General features: G+C 40.2%; 1 long non-coding RNA gene across 1 annotated transcript; it reads left to right on the plus strand.

Moving 5' to 3' along the window:
- Nucleotides 1-382: 382 nt before the first annotated feature.
- Nucleotides 383-20,616, plus strand: LOC120093590 (uncharacterized). Its single transcript, XR_005486943.2, has 3 exons — nucleotides 383-9,817; nucleotides 12,545-12,714; nucleotides 13,220-20,616. It is a non-coding gene; the product is annotated as an uncharacterized LOC120093590 (long non-coding RNA).
- The last annotated feature ends 476 nt before the right edge of the window (nucleotides 20,617-21,092 follow it).

The raw sequence follows: 21,092 nt of genomic DNA on the forward strand, positions 1-21,092 counted from the left end.
GAGGCGAATGCCAGCAGCAAACCACTGAACTGAGAATAGGACCCCCGTTGAAGGAATCAGAGAAAGAACTGGAAGAGCTTGAAGGGGCTCGAGACCCCATATGTACAACAATGCCAAGCAACCAGAGCTTCCAGGGACTAAGCCACTACCTAAAGACTATACATGGACTGACCCTGGACTCTGACCTCATAGGTAGCAATGAATAGCCTAGTAAGAGCACCAGTGGAAGGGGAAGCCCTGGGTCCTGCTAAGACTGAACCCCCAGTGAACTAGACTGGTGGGGGGAGGGCAGCAATGGGGAGAGGGTTGGGAGGGGAACACCCATAAGGAAGGGTAGGGGGGAGGGGGATGTTTGCCCGGATACCGGGAAAGGGAATAACACTCGAAATGTATATAAGAAATACTCAAGTTAATAAAAAAAAAAAAAAAAAAAAAGAGCTGTTGTATTGTGAGGGTTCTGCCTTTGGAAAGGATTAGTGTGCATCCTGAGAGTGAGCCCTTAGAAAACTCCCGCGCCCACCCCATTTGTACTTTCACTCTATTCATACTCCTACTTGCCCTCTCATTTCTGGCATATTAAGCAGCATGATGCCTTCATCACCTTCACGGTTGCCCAACCTTGAACTTTTCAGCTTTCATAACCTTCAGCCAAAACAAAGTGTCTTGTATGTTACCTAGTCTCTGTTATTGTTAAGCAGAAGAAAGGAGAGTCAGCCAAATGGTTTCTCCCCTTCCATATTCACCTCTTGATGATGACAGTGCTCTCATATGCAAAATGGGCCGGCACCCCTTACCTTATCTATCTGGGGGGGATGTATTTCTGCACGTGACAGAAATGATCCTATGTCGAAAGCTCAGGAATAGGAGGCATCTTAACTTCTGTTTTGCTGGCTGAAATATTGGCTTTTGAAGTTTTCAGTGGTCACATAAGAAATGTGACTCACCGAGGACCCCATGGTGGGAGGAAGCCCTAAGCAACCTATGGGAGGAACCCAATAAAGATGTTCAGGGATCCTGCAGAACAGAGCCAGATGCTCTGGTGTCCTGCAGTCTCAGCTACAGCCACCAGCATTTGACTGCAACTGCTTGAGAGAGTGTTAGCCAGACCCAACCATCTGGGCTCCCTCACAAATTCCTGATTCACAGAGAGAGATAATAAAATAGGAACTGGGGGTTTTGCCACTAACAGTAGAAAATATAACATATGGTGTTCTGGTAACCATCTTTTTTAAAAAAAATCTCATCCTACTACCATTTATAAAATAATCAACCCTTTGCTTGTCCATTCAACAATAGTGCCCTGTTAATGATTCTCTATTCTTTGGTCTATTTCTGAACACTTCCCTCTGTCTATCTTGGTATAGACGTAGATCCACTATTCCTACACAATACCTATATAAAGCCCTATCCTCACACCTCTACTGCATCATTTTATATATTGCCGTGTGATACATTTTTATAGAATTCCCTTCTTCAATAGTGGGCCTCTTGTCTCCTATATGAATTTTAGATTTGTTGATGCCAAAAAATAAACACCGGACTTTTATTTGAGCTTTTCTTATAATTATTACCTTATTTTAAACTATTAAGGTGTCTCCAGAAGCTTGATACATGGTTTTTGTGCATATTTAAACTTCTGCCATGTTTTTTCAGTAATTTTTCATTTTATTTCTTTATATAACTCTGGGAATTCCTTGGCAAACTTATTCTCAAGCATATTCTATTTCTGTCCCTAGTGCTATTAGATCACACACACGCACACACGTACACACACGCACACTCACACATACGTATACTCACACACACACGCACATGCACTCGTACACACACACACACACACACACACACACACACACACACACACACCACTTTCTTCCCCAAAAGGCACATTGCAGAAATATTGTTTATTTATCTTTACCTTGCAGAACTCCCGGTTAGTAATAGCTCTTCAACTTATTTTCACAAATAAACTGGATAGATTGTTTTGTTTCCAAGTAAACAATCATATCTTCTGCAAATAATTATAATTTTGCTGTCTATCATATCATTTTTATGCCTCATTTCACAGGCCTGTTTTGTTCTATTGGCTAAAAGCTTCAGAAACAAAATAATCAATGGTCATAAATTTTAAAAATAAAATACAGGTAAAGCATTTGTAGAGATGGCCTTACCTATAAGCCACTTTCACAGTAAAGCTTCAAGGAGAACCATACAAAAAATATCCCATGGAGATCCAGCTATCTCACTCCTGACCAAATGCTGGAAAGGAAACAAAAATGACTGACAATGGAGAACCCCGAAGACCCAAACTTCTATAGCACTTCTCAAAATATCCACGTTACGGGACCAACCCAGTTGTCCATCAGCCAATGAATGAAGAACATGAGAAAACACAAAACGGTTATTCAGGCTTAAAAACAGTGAAATCGAATCATGTGCCAGAAAGAAAAAGAATGGATACAATTGCAGATTGTTGTGTTAAGCAAAGTAACCTGTTTCAGACATAAAAATGTTGCATGTCTTTTCTCATAGATGGAATCTAGCCCAAAGGTGGGAGATCTAAAACCTGAAGACGTTTAGGAAGTGGGAAAGGGAACAATAGTAGGTAACAGTGGCTAATTTGATCAAATCACAGTATATGTGTGTCTCAAGTATCACAGTGAAACTCATTATTTTGTATACTTAACATGCACTGATATGCATTAAAATAGAGCCAAAACTGTAAGAAGGGATTAGGCTGAAGCACTCCATCCTTGTTAATGGGGTCTTTATAACTGACTTTCATTGTCTGCTACTATGTCAGAGCAGACAAAATGGCCACAGTGAGCCGGAAGTCAGTGCCTGGATTTTGCACTTCCTGTTCTCCAGAACTGTAAAGAATAACAGCCTGTCACAAGAACAATCCAGTCACAACTAAACGCCCAATTACAAGTTACAAAACCTACCAGTAATATTTTTTTTAAAATCTGTTACTTAGAAAATTCAACTGCTAGTATCTGACTTACCTAAAAATCAAATCTACCAATAACTTGGAATTTTTTTCACGATATATCAAGGATAGTCAATATACTTTCTATAAAAACGCAAGGGTCATGAACACCAAAGATAAAAATATAAGGGGTTTTGCAAACTCTACTGAGCTATCTCTGACACATGCATGTCTAAGGAGCAGAACATCCAGCAGCAAGCCACACTCAAGGAGAAGTCAAGCTAAAAGCCAAAACAGGGCAACAGATTAGAGCACAGCTAGCAGCTTGTTCGCTAGCTTGGTGCTAGCACACTTACCGAGCATTTACTAGGCTCTGTCCTCGGTCACCACCACCACGACCACCCCCACAATAGTGCCAGGAAAAAAAATACATACAGTGAAACTGATATAGAAACTTAGGGTTTCAATAATATAGAGTATTGTATTATATCTCCTGATTAAACAGCATCAAACAAATGTAAATGAAATATCACTAGTAGAAATCATTAAATGATCTCTAAGTGAGAGAGAGGAGTTACCTTTCCACGGGAGTTTGAAGCGTGGGCAAGATTCCAGAATATGAAAATAGTGCAGGCCGGAAAGTTGGACAGAGGAACCAGTGAATATCCTGGACTGAGTAGAAAGAAGACCAGAATGAGGCAGATAATGTCACACTAAGAACAGAGGTCAGAGACATTAACATGAGAAAAGAACTTCCCCTGTACCCTACTCTGTCTTCAGGAACTTCCTTTGTGGTATACCCGCCAAGGGTCCCAGCAATAACATTAGACACTACGTTTGGGTCATGGATGTCTTTGTGAGGTTTTCTACATGAAGGGGAATGCTCAGGCAAAATCTTCAAGAAGAAAAACTCCCTAACAACATTTAAAACTGAGAAAGGAAGTGTCTGGAAACCAGAGGCTTGGAAGAGGTTTGCTGAAGAATATACCCCATGATATGCCTTTCCTCTCTGCAGCCTCCTGCTCAAGGAACACTGTCCCCATCACCTGTCCTAAGTTAATCGACTGACCACCCTGTTGTGTCCTGTTGATATTTTCAACATCAGGTAGAGCATCTCAGCAGGCCCACACCGAATGCATCAACTCAATGTCAAGGTAGAAGTGGGACGGTGTACTAACAGGGAAGCCATGAGATTGAAATCCGTCAGTTTGACTGCATGAAAACAGCAGTTCTGAGCTGGCCTCTAGCAGTGCCGGGCATGGTCTACAGATGCTGGTCAAGGCAGTCACTTTTGTTTGCTTTGTTTCTGTTTCCGTTTTGTTATTTTGCTCGGGCTTCGTCACAGCAATAGTCCCACCTAGTCCTGTTGTGTCTGTTGGCATCAGAAGTAGTTTACAGTCAGCCTCTGAATCCAGTGATGATGTCATCCCTAAGCAACAAGGACCCACTTGTGTCTGTTGCCACGGCAACCGCCTCACCTGTGCGCCTCACCTGTGCGCCTCACCTGTGCGCCTCACCTGTGCACAGTGGTGCATGTGATTACCTCACAAACCAGATAAAAGGCAAAGTCACGACACCTCCCCCTACTTCTCCTTCTTTCTCTTTCTTCTCTTCCCCACCTCACCCCAATAAACCTCTTCTTGTGGGACTATGGTAGCCTGGCATGATATGTCTGGCTATTTTATTTTTTAACTTTTCAAATGTTATCCCCTTTCCCTGTTTCCTCTAGAAACCCCCTATCCCATCCCTACTCCCCCTGCTTCTATGAGGGTGCTCCCCCACCCACCCAATCCCGCCTCCCCACCCTGACATTCCCCTACACTGGGTCATCAATCCTTCCCAGGACCAAGGGCCTCTCCTCCCTTTGATGTCCAATAAGGTCATCCTCTGCTACATCTGTGGCTGGAGCCATGAGTCCCTCCATGTGTACTCTTTGGTTGGGTGGTTTAGTCCCTGGGAGCTCTGGGGAGTCTGGTTGGTTGATATTGTTGTTCTTCCTGGGGGTTGCAAACTTTTTCAGCTCCATCAGTCCTTTCTCTAACTCCTCCATTGGAGACCCCATTCTCAGTCCAATGATTGGCTGTGAATGGATGTGAATGGAGTGAAAGGATGATAAAAAATATTCCAAGCCAAACGCTGGGTCCTGTTTACATGTCCAGTCTGTTAGTCTGTCTTTTTATTCGGGGATTGAGTCCATTGATGTTGAGAAGTATTAAGGAAAAGTGACTGTTGCTTCCTGTTATTTTTGCTGTTAGAGGTGGAATTATGTTTGTGTGGCTATCTTATTTTAGGTTTGTTGAAAGATTGCTTTCTTACTTTTTCTAGGGTGTAGTTTCCCTCCTTGTGTTGGAGTTTTCTATTATCTTTTGTAGGGCTGGATTTGTGGGAAGATGTCTAAATTTGGTTTTGTCATGGAATATCTTGGTTTCTCCATCTATGTTAATTGAGAGTTTTGCTGGATACAGTAGCCTGGGCTGGCATTTGTGTTCTCTTAGGGTCTGTATGACATCTGCCCAGGATCTTCTGGCTTTCATAGTCTCTGGTGAGAAGTCTGGTGTAATTCTAATATGTCTGTCTTTATATGTTACTTGACCTTTTTCCCTTACTGCTTTTAATATTCTTTCTTTGTTTTGCACATTTGGTGTTTTAACTGTTATGTGACGGGAGGAATTTCTCTCCAATCTATTTGTAGTTCTGTAGGCTTCTTGTATGTTCATGGGCATCTCTTTCTTTAGGTTAAGGAAGTTTTCTTCTATAATTTTTCTATAAGTATTATCCTTAGGTTTGATCTTCTCATTGTGTCCTGGATTTCCTGTATTTTTTGGGCTAGGAGCTTTTTGCATTTTGCATTTTCTTTGACTGTTCTGTAAATGTTTCCTATGGTATCTTTTGCCCCTGAGGTTCTCTCTTCTATCTCTTATATCGTTGGTGATGCTTGCATCTCTGACTCCTGACCTCTTTCCTAGGTTTTCTATCTCCAGGGTTGTCTCCCTTTGTGATTTCTTTATTGGTTCTATTTCCATTTTTAGATCCTGGGTGTTTGTTTGTGTTTTTCTGTAATTTTCAAATGACTTTTTGTGTTTCCTCTTTAAGGGCTTCTACTTGTTTACCTGTGTTCTCCTGTATTTCTTTAAGGGAGTTATTTATGTCCTTCCTAAAGTCCTCTATCATCATCATGAAGTGTGATCTTAAATCCAAATCTTGTTTTTTTGGTGTGATGGGGTATCCAGGACTTGCTGTGGTGGGAGAACTGGGTTCTGATGATGCCAAGTAGCCTTGGTTTCTGTTGTTTATGTTCTTTTACTTGCCTCTTGACATCTGGTTATTTCTAGGGCTCCCTGCCCTTGCTGTCTTTGACTGGAGCCTATCCCTCCTAAGATCTTGATTGTGTCAGAACTCCTTAGACTGCAGCTGTCTCTGTCATCCTGTGATTCTGGGATCCTATGATCCTGAGATCCTGGGTGTTTCAGAGCTCCTGGGAGTCAAGCTTTCTCAGGGTGTTTTAGAAGTACCGAGTGGGCAGCCAGAGCCCTGGGTTTGCTCTGGGCACTGGTGCAAACTGGAAGGAACCTATGTCTCTGGCTGGCTGAGGGGTTTGTGTTAGCCTGGTTACTGTGGGGGTCCCAGTTATTCTGGGTGTTGGAAAAGATGCTGTGACCTTAACTGTGATCTTGAGTGTCAGAGCTCCACTATTCCTGATTGTATCTGATCTCCTGGGAATTGAGCTTTCTCTGTGATCCTATGATCCTGGGCATTTCAGAGCACATGGGAGTCAGGCTGCCTCTGGGAGTTGTAAGAGTGAATCCTGCATCCTGCATCCTGCATCCCTGGATCCTGGGGGACCCAGTTCCTCTGGGTGTTGGTGTAGATGTTGTGACCTCTCCTGTGATCCTTGGTATTTCAGAGCACCTGGGAGCCTGGCTCCCTCTGGGTGTTGTGTGAGTGACAGATCATCTTCCTAATATTTACTTCTTCTGACTATATGAAGACTTTCTTTGCTACCCATGGGAAACAAAAGTTGGGTCTGCAAGAATTCATGCAACTAGGACACACAGCAGTGTAGTGGGTTGACTACTGGCTTCACAAAAACAATATGCCCCATTCTTCAGCCCCAGCATTTGTGAACATGAGCTAATTTGGGAAAGGATTTTTTGCATATGATTTGGCTAAAGATACCAAGATGAAGTCACTGTATTTTAGGTATATTCATTCAAGACAGTGAAGAGGGAGACCAGTGGGAATCTTGATTGTCAACTTGTTGAAAAAGATACCAAAGAGACTCATAAAGATCACTTACATGTCCGTGAGGGTGTTACTAGACATGATTGGCATGTGGGACAGCACCTGCAGCTGAAAAATAACATTCTTAAATGTGAGAAACACTATCCAAGAGTCTACCAGTACCTGTGGGCAAAAGCAAAGGAGGAAGGTCTGGGCATGTGAAAGTTCAACTGCTCTCCAAATGAGTGTATTTCTTCCTGTGGTTGTTACCGGTGATTTCTGCCACGCACTCAGCTTTGGAGTCCACATGATAGGACTATTGCTGCATGTCCTGGTTGCATGAACTATTTCAGGTCAAACCTCTGTTTCTCATGGATAGCGGAGAAAGTCTTTGTATAGTCAGAAGAATTGAATATTTGAAAAATTATTTTTTAGATTAATCTTTTTAATATTTTCCTTGTTGGGTTGCAATACCATTAGCAATTTGGCACAAACACAACACAACAAAAACAGAAACAGTGCCAGACTCCGATTCTTCAGCTTCACAGTGTGGCCCAACCCCAGCTACTCTCTGGAACACCCCTAAGCCTCCAGCCTCCTACTGGGGCTGAATCATCGCTCCTCCTTGTTCTGAGGTTTCCATCTTCTTATTCCGAGCAGTGGAAGGGCTACAGATGGATCTGGCCCTTCAGCCTATAGATATTCACTGTGTGAAGATACAGCCTTAGATGGTGTAAGCTCTTTCATAATATACGCACATACATACAGAACCCCGACCAACACAGATTTTGCTACTAGGAGTAGAGAGACTTGGATGTTAGTTATTCTACTTGACCATGTGGTTCAGAAGCCTTGGAAGTGACTTATGGGAGGAATTTGGAAAAGTTTAGAGAAGCGGGCTAGAGAGAGCCTAGAGACCAGTAAACCGAGCTTAACAGACATTTCAGTGCAAGCTCAGTAGAACAGAACACTGATAGGAATGTGCACACTAATGACTAAGCTCCAGGAATCACAGATGGGAGCGAGGAATCCCCTAAGAACCAGACTAGAGGCAACCATACTACGTTCTTACAAATAACTTACCTTTGCAGGGATTTCGTCCGTGCACTGAGACTATAAGGCTGGGCTTCAAAAGGGCAAATCTAATTAATACAGGGGAAGAAATTTCAAGGCAGCATAACATCCTAGCTGTGGTACAGGATTAATAACTGTTTTTTTAATAAGATTGATTACAAGAAGCAGGAATAAAGAAACATATTTGACGAACTTGCACTTTTTGCAAAATAAACTTATGATTAAATTTAGGGCTAAGGAAAATGAAGTTACTAAAGATATTTGGTGTTGCCATAATGCAGAATATGTCACACAAAATTAATAGGGAAGATTCCTGGTGCGTCTCTCAGGAATTGGCTGGACCTCATCCACAACAGGTTTAGGGTTGTAAATGTTTTAACTTATTCGAAAGGCTACTTTATTTTAAGAGAACACTGGGGTACCCTGATTGCCTATGCATGCCTACTAATGTGTTTTCCTGATGGTTAGCCAGCCATTGAGGTACAAATGCAAAGGCCAACACAGTCATGATCCAAGTTACTCAGGCAGTTGGCAGACCTTAGTGTTGTCCACATCTGAGAGATCAGAAAATGTTTGATGAAGTCGGATTCTCCACATAAAATCCTGACAAGGTAGGTAATTCACGAAGCAGGTGAGTGAAGTTCAAAGTAGAGATCTAAGAAGTCAAGAACATCTATTAACAAGGACCATTTGTCAAGAAAAGCTAAAGACAGCAGACAGACTCAACCCAGGAATGAAACCATGTGGAATGCATCTTGTATAGCCACCAGACAAGGACTTGCCAAGCCCCCTTGGAGCTTATAACACATGACCACAAGCCCAGTCACATAACAGAACCACGTGATCTCATGTTTGCTCTGTTGGGTTTTGATCCTAGCCTTCCCTCTACCACCTTAGCTGTTTCACTGAAAATTGAAATGTCTATCCTGTATCATTGTGTACTCAAAATCTGATTTGTCTTTTGAGTTTTGCTTAGCTGAAAGATTTCCTTGAGTGTCAGAGGGAAATTTTGACCTTGTACTTTTGAATTAAGGCTGGTACTGTCAAGGCTGTGGAAATTGGAGATAAACTGAATACATTTGTATTCCAGAACAGATATGAGCCTCTGGGGGTGGGGGGAAGGGGACAGAAGTGGAGCATTTGAGGTTAGATGCGAATAGTCCCTCAAGAGGTGCATCCATTCAATTATTCCATCAATAAACTCATAGCTGATGAGATAGGACCTACTTGTAGGAAGTACAATACAATCTGTCCATTATGTGTAATCTCCCATCCCTGGGTTCTAGCTCTGGCTTCCTGTTTCCTGGTTGCCATGTGAGGAGGAGCTTCCTTCCCTCCATCATGGCGTTCTACCCTCAGATTCTGCTTTGCCACAAACCTAAAAGCAAGGGAGCTAGATTAACATGGGCTGGAACTGGAGAAACAATGAGCCAACATAAACTCTTTCTCCTCTCAACTGTTTTTCTAGGCCTTTTGTCTCAGCAGTGAAAAGCTTGCTTACACAGGTGAGGGGTCTCAAGAAAACAGAAGCAAGAAGAGAGCCACGCGGCTATAAACCAAGGAACAATAACAATTGCTGGAAGCCACCAGAAGGTAGAAGAGAAGCCAGCATGCAATTTTCCCTTACAGCTTCCAGAGGGAACTAACCATGCAAACGTCTCATTATTATCTACCAGTAGAGCTGATAGGGAGTACATTTCTATTGATGCGTCTGGCTGATAGTATTTCTTTATGGTAGTTGTCAGAAATGTACACAAGGGCTGGGGTTACTAACCCCAATACAGATGCCCCTAAAATCATCACAATGTAAAAAGTTGAATTAATCGATAATCTGAGAAAAGCCCTTATAGTTTGTATTTTGTGCTAGAAGAGTATCAGTTATGATTCCAAACTTCTATTTCCTGTAGCTGAGCTGCACTGATCATCTAGAGCCATGAGCTATTTTTTAATCAAGCTCATTTAACCAGATTTATCCCTGATCCCAAAGCCACAGTGATAAAAATTTTCATTGCTTGCTTTTCAGATCTTATTGATATAAAATCATGATCTTATACAAAGTGGCTCCCAGTTTTCCCTGTCCCTATTTCATCTATAATTCACATTAGTTTGCTTATTTGAGCGGCTTTGTAATAACATTATAAATTTACTTAAATGACCTAAGAATGAGACTAAAATCCAGAGCTATTGACATTGCTACATGAGCTGAGCATCTAATGGTTCACAATCATATATAAATTCTTTGTTGTAGAGCAAAGAATTAAAATTTAAAACTTTACTTTAAAGTTTATTTTAATAATATACAGGGGAAAAATGAGTGTGTCTAACTCTTGGTTTCTACAAGGAAAGCCCAATATTTTGCTTTAACATTTTCCATCAAACATAGTAAAAAAAAATTGGCTTCTTGTTGTTCTGCAACCTGACATTTAGGCTTATGTTTTTTAAAATTTTTATGTTTCTCATGTTTCTGATTCATTATGTTGTGCAGTGAGAGCATTTCTGTCTCATTTAGTATTCTGTTGAATCTGCAGAGATCTTACTACTTTAAATGTATACACTCTGGTTTCCTAGCATAAAAATCAGCCCTTAAATTGGAACTGTGGAGCAGCGATTTCTGGGTTTCATAGAGATTAGGAAGGCTTACTTCCTCCTACAGAAACCCACTAGCTGACATCTTACACATTGATGACCAAATAAAAGCTTGGCAGATGCAAAGAAATTGTGTGCTTTCTCAGACATCCATTGGCTTCTTCCAAATAGAGTAAATGATCTTTGGCTCCATTAGCAGCCATTGGGAAATGTTGCCTTCCATTTAATTAGCAAAGACACTGGGAAAAGTCTCTAACCAAGATGTGCATGGATGCTAATTTAGGAAACCAAAGGCTAGAAGGAGAGATACTGGGTATCAATGAGGTTAGAGGGGAATGTGTTACATCATGGCTCCAGCTGGACCTAAATACAATCCTCAAAGTTCATGGCTAGGCCTATTTCCCTAGAAGAAAATAGTGGAGATGCTGTGTATATGAATGCCTTCCTGTACCTTCATTTTTAAAGCATATCCTTATATCTATGAAGCTTTATGTATATGTATATGTATACATACATATATATATGTATGAACACTTTTAGAAAATCTGTTAGTATAATATATGTATATATACAACTTTGTGTAATGTGTGTATACACAAATATATGCACAACAATACTCAAAGATAAATAAATGATAGATAGATAGATAGATAGATAGATGATAGATAGATACATAGATAGATAGAAAGATACATCACACTAACAGATTCTTATAAAGTATTTATGGTACATATAATAATAGCCAAAATCTATAATTTCTCATCTAAATTATACTTTTAATATACATACTATTACTCTTTAAAATATTTACAATACTTTAAAGTTGTCTCAATGACAAGTTAAAGAAAAAAAATCCTCCCCACATGTGGCCCATACATATACAGCCACCCAATTAGACAAGATGGATGAAGCAAAGAAGTGCAGACCGACAGGAGCCGGATGTAGATCGCTCCTGAGAGACACAGCCAGAATACAGCAAATACAGAGGCGAATGCCAGCAGCAAACCACTGAATTGAGAATAGGACCCCCGTTGAAGGAATCAGAGAAAGAACTGGAAGAGCTTGAAGGGGCTCGAGACCCCATATGTACAACAATGCCAAGCAACCAGAGCTTCCAGGGACTAAGCCACTACCTAAAGACTATACATGGACTGACCCTGGACTCTGACCTCATAGGTAGCAATGAATATCCTAGTAAGAGCACCAGAGGAAGGGGAAGCCCTGGGTCCTGCTAAGACTGAACCCCCAGTGAACTAGACTGTTGGGGGGAGGGCGGCAATGGGGGGAGGGTTGGGAGGGGAACACCCATAAGGAAGGGGAAGGGGGAGGGGGATGTTTGCCCGGAAACCAAAGAATTATTATTAAGTATTAAATAAATTTTAAAAAAAAAGAAAGAAAAAATCCTCTTGTTTTTTACTGTTTACTTTGCATGGCCAGTACCATTAAAATGAATTACACCAGAATTCAATTTCTGTAAACTTATTCAGTTAAATTACTTAGAGTAGAAAATTCTTTCACCCTCACTGAAGTGAAATAAATGCAAATTCAATTCATTAGATGATGAGACTGGTATAAAAATCTTAACAGGAAATGTAAATGGAAATTGAAAATGTGGAAAGGAGATTTGGTTTAATGACACAACAAATCATTCAGCATAAATTGCCATATATACAAAAAATATCACCAGAATATATTTTTCAGTTGTACACTAAAGGGTATCCATTTCTATTTCAGACACAAGTCTCACAGACTCTTCAAAGGAATGGAAATGAAGATTCAAGTAGATACGAGTGTCTCGGACCTCAGAGAACCAGCAAGTCCCCTTTTTAAGAGAATTCCCCAATAAGCACAGGATTGAAAACAGAGGCCTAGCTTTAATCTTGGTTTCCAGACCTGTCTCTGAGGTAATGTTGGTCTCTTGCACCTTCTATGACTGTCAATTTCCTCACGTGGACTAAATGCCATCTAAGTAATGCATTCAGAAACTTCTGGCCCTGCCCTACCACAAAGATTTCATGAGAATAAAGCAAAGCAACATATTGAAATCTCTAGTGAGTTGTAAAGCATTACAAAGAGGGAATCTTTTAGCAGTAACACGCATGTTCCGGATTTCCACCCTACATGTCTCTTGGAATATCCACCTAGATAGTGTTCCAAGTTACTCCCATTCTCTGAATTACAGGAAAGCAAGGAGCCCACTAACATCATTGAAATGCACACCATTGGAACCCTTGTATCTCTAACATGATCTGCATATCACTCTCAGAAGGACATTTTACTAGCTGCACTTTACAAAAGAAAAGTCAGCCAACCAACTTCCTAATGTCATTTAATACTAAGAGCTGAGATGCAAGCTCACCAATGTCTGCAATGCCCCCTTTCCCACGAAATCTATACTGAATTTTCCAGGGCCCCGTCCAAGTGCGATACTCAGAAGTGGGATACTAAGAAGCTTGACTTGAGGATTATCTTATCACTGTGCTCTCCAGGGACACAATGTGAAGCAGAACTGCTACCTTAGCCCAAAGTTGCCCCCAACACCGTGGGTACTGAGAACCTAGCGCTGGATAACATACTACACTACTGTGATGACTGGGTAAGAGCAGGTGACGATGAGCCAGTAGTTGCTGTTGAAGTGTTTGGTAAAAAGTACACAGTGCATTAAGAGTTAGGGGTACAAGCAGAACACACATTTGGGACTCACCTAAAACTGTGAAGGCATGCATTCATAGTATGAGTAGGATTAAAAGTTAGAAAAAAAAAGCCCACATAATTCTTCTCAAAAGACTGCAAATACTGTGTGTGTGTGTGTGTGTGTGTGTGTGTGTGTGTGTGTGTGTCAGTGTGGGGGTGGAGGGAGGTGTGTTTGTGCTGAGTGTATTTGTGTGGTTTGTGTGTGTGTTTGTGTGGTTTGCATATGTGATGTCTGTATGTATGTGCAGTTTGTATCTGTGATGTGTATGTGTTTGTGTGGTTTGTGTGTTTGTGTGTTTGTGCTGTGTTTGTGCTGTGTGTGTTTGTGTGGTTTGTGTGTGTGATGTGTGTATGTGTTTGTGTGGTTTATGTGTGTGATATATGTTTCTGTGGTGTTTGTAGTGTGTGTGAATGGTATCTCTCTATGTGTATGTGTCTCTATGTATATTTGGTTATAGGTAGGATGGTGAGGATTAATTAAGGAGAAAATGATATCGTTAAATATAAATTTCGATCATGAAATTTAACACCTATATTTTTTATCTTCAAAAATGGAAATCCAGGGGCCTATGAGATGTCTCAGTGGGCAAAGGTGATTTCTGCCAACCCTGGCAGCCTGCCTTGGAACTCAGGGACACACATGGTGGAAGAAAAGAATAAACTCTCTTGATTTGCCCTCTGATTCAACATGTGTGCTTGGACATCCCCCTTCAAAAAATAAAATACTTAATGTTGATACCTTTGACATTAGGCAAATGCTATATGTAATTGGGTTTTGTTTTGTTTGTTTTTGGTTGGTTTTTGGTTTTGTTTTGTTTTGTTTTGTTTTGTTTTGTTTTTTCATTTCCCCAAGACAGGGTTTCTTTATGTAGCCCTGGATGACCTGAAACTTATTCTGTAGACCAGGCTGGCCTCAAAATCTCAAACTCACAGCCATCCGTCTGCCTCTGACTCAGTGCTAAGATTAAGGGCGTGTGCCCCTGCTGCCCAGAAGCTTTCTTTTCTTGGAGGGGGGGAGTTTGTTCGATATCACAGAGTTGGGGTACTTTCATTTCAAATGCTTTGTAAAGGATCAGTCCCAGTGTAAAGCCCAGAGTACTTTATTATGAAGTCACTGGTACCGTATCATTAGTCTTGCTTGTTACTAAGCAATTGAGGAAGACAGCACTTTAAAACATCCAGAAAAAAACGAATTCCTGACTTCAGAAAAAAGCAATCATTGTTTTGCAAATGAAAATCCTTTTCCTCAATCCAGCCAGTAACTTAATCTTCAGATGCAAATGTGGTGTCCATACACTAACCTGAGGAGGAAGCATCTGTCTGCCTCAGTGCCAGCAACATATCTCACCTTGACAGTTATTAATTTCTAGTCAAATTATCCTGGAATAGGGTCAAAGACAACTCATGGTTTTCCTTTACATTCTAGGATATGTTGTGTTTCGGTGTTCAGAATGAAGCGTTCTATAAAGAGCTGACGCTGAAACCGGAAGCCTCTGTGTCCTCTCCACAAGACAGTAGCCAGATTAATAAATGCACTGACACTTTGCTATGTATGTGTCCTGTAAACTACCAAAAAACCTATCAGGTTGTTTGTTCCTTCTTAATCTAAACAAACAAATTTCCGGCTTTATATACTAAGCAAAGAGAACTAAAAGATCTGTTACTCTTTTCCTTCTCCTTGTTATCCTTTGAATTTGAACATTTTAATGTATTATTCTTAAAAATATATATTAAAATGTTTAATATGTTTATATTTATAAATATATTAAAATGATATATATATCATCTCTACTCCTTTTCTCCCCTTTAAGCCCCTCCCAGACTACCTCCATATCCTTCTCCTAACTTCATGTCCTCTTATTTTGTTATTTATAATACACTGACGTCAATTAATGCTGCATATGAGTGCTATCCACGGAAGCAAGGAGAACCAACCAGGGACCACAACTACGAAGAAAATTAACTCCCTATTAAACTATTGTTTGGTTTGATCTGGTACAGGTCATAATAGGAAGCTACAGTTGCTGTGATATCGTGTGTGTGATGTCTTTCCATCTCTTATCCAGAAGACAGTTTCATGGCTATCCTCCTCACAGCGATCTGGCTCTTTGAGCAGTGGTTCTCCTCCTTCCTAATGCTGCAAGCCATTAATACAATTCCTCAGGCTGTGGTGACCCCGACCATAAAATTATTTCCATTGCTACTTCAGAATTATGCTACTGTTGTAAATTATAATGTAAATATTTGGTATACAGGATATATGACATACAACCCCTGTGAAAGGATCTTTTGACCCGGATAGTAGCAGGCCACGGGTTGAGAGTCACTGCTCTTAGAGTCTTTCTGAGGCCTCTTTTTCATGTTACCTTGACCCTTGCAGGGAGATAATGTAGACGACAGTGGTGCTCAGCCCTAAATAGAATATTGATATGAAGCCTCATTCCCTCAAGGGTCAGGGAACAACATGAATCAGGAATTCGTCCTAACTCTCAATGGCATAGTCCTTGCAGTTTAAGTTCTGTCATGGTAACATTAGTGTATTCAACTCTTACGGCAGTCTTTTCAGGTGGCTTGCAAAAAATTAAAAAAAAAAACTATATCTTACATCGTGGTGTGGATATAATGGCAATTCATTTCGGTTTTTATAAATTTATGGGGCCCACACGTGGCGCGGCAATGAAGCAAGCATAGCAGTGTAGCAAGATGCGATGCGAAGTGGAAAGAGACGTTAAGCACAGAGGGCATTTATCATCTGAGGGAGACGCTTACTAACGCATCCTTGAAAAAGTTAGACTCTCTTTGAATTTCAGTTGCATCTCTTTAAAAATAAACGGTGGAAACCAATGTCAATTATTGCAAAATTGTAACCAAAATTATTGCCATGTTGAAGAAGTATACATAGTTTTCTTCAAAACTAGTAATCTGTAGCTCGTTGAGAGTTCAAAGTCATAGCCCAGCCCAGGAGAATGTTCCCTACTTGAAAGAATTAAAATTCTCAGTCGAAATCCAAATGGTTTAGCAGGAGAATGCATTGCACTGAGAACAAGTATTTCTGGATCTCGATGAAGTGGCTGTCCACTTTCTTGGCCACATTTCCTAGGATGAAAGCATTAAGGTGCTCTTCATGGTCGAACTATCACACAGCATCTTAAATATCCATTTATTATATATTTGAGACAATTTTTAGACACTGGTCGTTTTTCACAGTTTTTTTTAAACATGTTAATTGAAGTGGGATTGCACCACTTTCCCGACACCCTTTCCTCCTACAGTTCTTTGCAACTACTCTATTTCAAACCCCTCCTGTGCCCCCCTTCAATGTAATAATCTCTTTTTCATTTATTATTATTTATATGTATGAATGTATATGCACAAACATATATAAATATGACGTGGTTAGTCTATTTCTGTTGTTCGTATGTATGTAGTTGAAAGGCTGACCACTCTGCATTGGACATAATAAGGGGTCACAATTTTCAACAGTTAAATTGTTTTAGGACCATAATCTCCTACTCTTCCATTCCCAGTATGGTTTCAGTGTGACTGAAATAGCTATCAGTCAAAGTATTTAGGGCAGACGTTACTATAAACTCAAAAACATCATCTTATAAAAGTCTAGGATCCTTTTTTTTATAAAGAAAGGTGTTGAAAAGACAAGGAAAGAACCCAGAGGCAAAGGCCTATGGATGGTCGTGCCTTCGGGCAGGTGCCAACAGAAGCAAAGTGCTGGAGGCAAAGACCTAAGGATGCCGAGGCTTGAGGGCAGACATCAAGAGAGACATGAAGGGTAAGGTTAAGAAGAGGTTTTGGATTATACTGCTATCAGATTCTTAGGACGTGTTACTAAAGGCTTCCTGGGAGAAGGCTGATCTCAGGGTTGGTTCTGAAGTGGAGTTTCAGGCTTCCTGGGGTGGTGAACTGCATGACTTCAACAAGCTTATGCCTACTGCCTTTAGCTTCTCTTAGAGCAAAAGTCAGGATGAGAGGCTGTTGTGATAGAACACAGAGAAAGTGGTGCCTCTCCTGGCTTAGATCCCCGGGGGCAGGACGAGATTTTGAAGAGATAATAAGATGTGAGGTAAAGGAGAAATTGGAAGAAAATAAGAGAAACTGTCCCTGGGCTCACAAACAAGGTTGTCTCTTGAATGAGGAGGGGGGAAAAGATTCCTTTGTCCATGGAATTCACCTGAAGCACTACTTCCCATTAAGTGAATGGGGGGACTTTTTTGCCATATGTGTATTAGATAGATATATGTGAATATGCATATATTATATATGTATATGATATATTGAATCATATATATGATCTATTATGTTACATGTATATAGAAAATATATATTACATATGTATATGGGTGTAATATATCTTATACACATATGTGGATATATGGCATATTAATATATATTGTATATTCATTCATATGTGTAATATATACTACAATAGTATTTACAGATTATGCATGTATCAGAAAAAGTATGAGTGAGTTTGAAATAGCAAAAGAAGGAAAGAAAAGAGATGGAGGGGAGACAAGAAAACTGATGCCAACTTTCTGTTAGAGTATTCTCTATCTTTCTTTGTCCTTTTCTGTAATATATAGAAGAGATACAGTAATAAGTTTATTGCCCACAGCACTTCAAACGGTATCAAACACACGAGCAAAAACATATTTTTGTACAGTGAAGAAAAATCTCTGAAAGGTTTAGATCTTTTCTAGCCAGTGGACTCCCATTCTTGAGTTAAAATGTTAACATATATTTGCCTTTATATTTACAGAAGAGTGATGATTTTCCTCTTTAAAAAGACAATCCTTGGCCTCTGTTCAGGTCACTTTTGCAGTGCACAAGGGCATAGGTTCAATTCCCAAAACGACCCACAAAAAAAAAATTAGCCTAACTGGATGGGTGGTACATATCCCCATCCCCAGCAAGTAGGAGCTGGAAGCATCACAGATTTCAAGCATAAACAAGGCTTATGTGAAACTATAGCTCAAAAATCTACACATTACCTTTTAAAACAAATATTAAATCCTATTTGGGTAATAATGTTTCTGTCTTGATCTACCATTCCCTCTCCTACTCTTTCTTATCTTTTCACCTCCTCAATCTCTAAAGTAACATACTGAACATAGTTGAGGCACATGGCAAACACAGGAAAAACAGGGGACACCTCAGAATTATGTCATGTTATGCCATGCCTACTGAGAAGAATGTTTAGAAACTTTTAGCATAGGCTAAAGATACATATACCCTAAGAGTTTATAATTGATATTGTTAAAGACTTTACAAAATTTATATTTAAAATACTAGTTAAAATTTTACATAATAAACATGTTTTCAATACCTGGAAAAACCTTCCTTTGTACACATTATAAATGTCTTTAGAAGAGTCATATTGTTTTTTTAAAGACTCAGACAGGTTGACAGACATGGTGTTACGCACCTCTAATCTAACATTTAGGACATCGAGTTCTGTGAATTTGAGGGGAGCCTGGTTTTCAGAGTGAGTTTCAGGCCAGCCAGGGTTACATAGTTAGACCCTGTCTCAGAAGAAAAAAGAAAAAAAGAAGAAAATAAAAGATTTACCCAAGTGAGTGTTGCTATCTTGAACACTTTTATTCTGGCTTTCTTAACTAACAACTCAGTGTCAATGAAGATTTAAAGCTCATGAAGGATTTAATCCATACTTGCATAGGTGCTCCACAAAGCACATGGGCAAGCTGAGATAATTATGGAGCAAAAATGCAGTCTTTGTAAGCCATAATTATTTGAAAGTCAGTTAGTTCCTGAATACAGTGGAAAGTGGTTGCTTTAACCTTTGGCAAAAGTAACTTACCTCCACGTCTCACCAAGGTGAATCTTCACCTAATATATCTTAGCAAAATAAATACATTTGGTCCTTTCTTAATATAGCAATGCGAAGGGAAATCAGATAGAAGAGAATAACCTATTGCATCCAATGGTCCAAAGTCAACTCTTTTTTTATTTCACCAGTAAAGACAGATTAATTTTCTCTCTTGCCTTGGCATTTATGAATGCTAATTTAATCACAAAACTTTAGACTTCCTGTGAGAGAATTCAAAGCCACATTGTGAACATGATTTTCACATAAGCTTTGTTCCTTTCTCCAAAATTAGAAAGTAAAATAAAAAAAAAATTCATGCCTGTATTAGACCTTGGGCAAAATTAGCATAGCCCTGCCATCTCTTGTTAGTTGATTCAGTCCTCTGGGGAATCATGTCACCATCTGGACTGGAGTGCATATGGTCAGAGGGAGGCCTGAGAGAGTGTCCTCAAGAAGACCCCAACTGACTGAGCCACCTGTTACCAGGATAAGTGAGGGCAAAAGACTTTGTGTCGAATTCACCACAGTCTGTCCCTCATCCTCAGAAAGTCTGTCCTTTCACATCAAGACACAGCTTTAAGAGCAGAAGATTGACTCAGTGGGACTGAGATCGTGAGTCTCCCCAACAGAACAATTGTAAAGGATGGTCTGTTATGAGCAGCAGACAAAGAAGTCAGTCTGGGGGTGTCCGGAAGGTAGAGGTTGCTGGCTTGGAGATTCAGGAAGGCAGGAATTATTCGGATCACAGATGCTCAGGAAAACCATAAGCGCAGCAACTGTAAACAAGGCTAGGGCTACAGAATCTAGGCAGAGATGATCATTTATGTCCCATGTGACAAAATATGGGACAAGGGAAAGGGCAACAGAAGGGATTTTAATGGCCAGAGACCGATGAGGGTCTGTGCTCCTCTGTGCCTCCTGAGGAATAGACAGCAAAGAGACAAAAATTATTGGCTTTCCAAAGATCTCAGGACAGCCTCCCCTGAGGTATCTACAAAGAAACAGGTATGATCTCAAGAGGAAGCAGGAAAAAATTGAAGCTCTATTGTTGTGGAGGTGAGAACCACAAACAGCAAAACACAGGCATTTGCACTGATAAAAACTTACAAAATTCCAATCTCTCAACAGTACTGAAATTGCCATCAGTCTCCACTGACACAAACTCCTTCCAGAAGTTTTTGCTCACAGCCAGGCACAGCTTCTTTTTGGAATTCTTCTGTTCACAAGGGTAGCACAAACATTTCACCAGAATAATTTTGACTCCGTTTTTGTGTTGAGGTTTTACTTTTATAATTATGTTCATAAATATTGAATTCTTATTTTTGGCTGCCCTTCATTATTTCCTTCTTATGTCAATTCTTGGGATCTTAGATTGACCCACTGGCTAAATTTGGGTATCCCAAAATCATCACAGTTATCACCTGGATCCCATTCTGACAGTTGAGTTACCTCTTCGGAGGGAGGGGAGATAAGAAGAGGAGGTAAAAGTTGGCTGGGCAGTTTAGGGTAAAGACACCCCCTCCCTCCAGAAAAGTAACCAATCTCTTTCTTGACTAGAAGTCAGACATATCCTTGGGACTCTTGACAACTCCATCTTTTCCTGAGACAAAAAAAAAGTGCTTTAGGAGCTCTGCCCTCTGGCCTGGTTCCTAAATGATTCTAGAATCTTTAGAGAGGCAGTGTTAGAGTAGTAATGAGGGCTTGTTAAGAGAAAATCCCTTCTGATCAAGAAAAATAAAATCTCTG

Source organism: Rattus norvegicus, chromosome 7 (genome assembly GCF_036323735.1).
Source record: "Rattus norvegicus strain BN/NHsdMcwi chromosome 7, GRCr8, whole genome shotgun sequence".
NCBI lineage: Eukaryota > Metazoa > Chordata > Mammalia > Rodentia > Muridae > Rattus > Rattus norvegicus.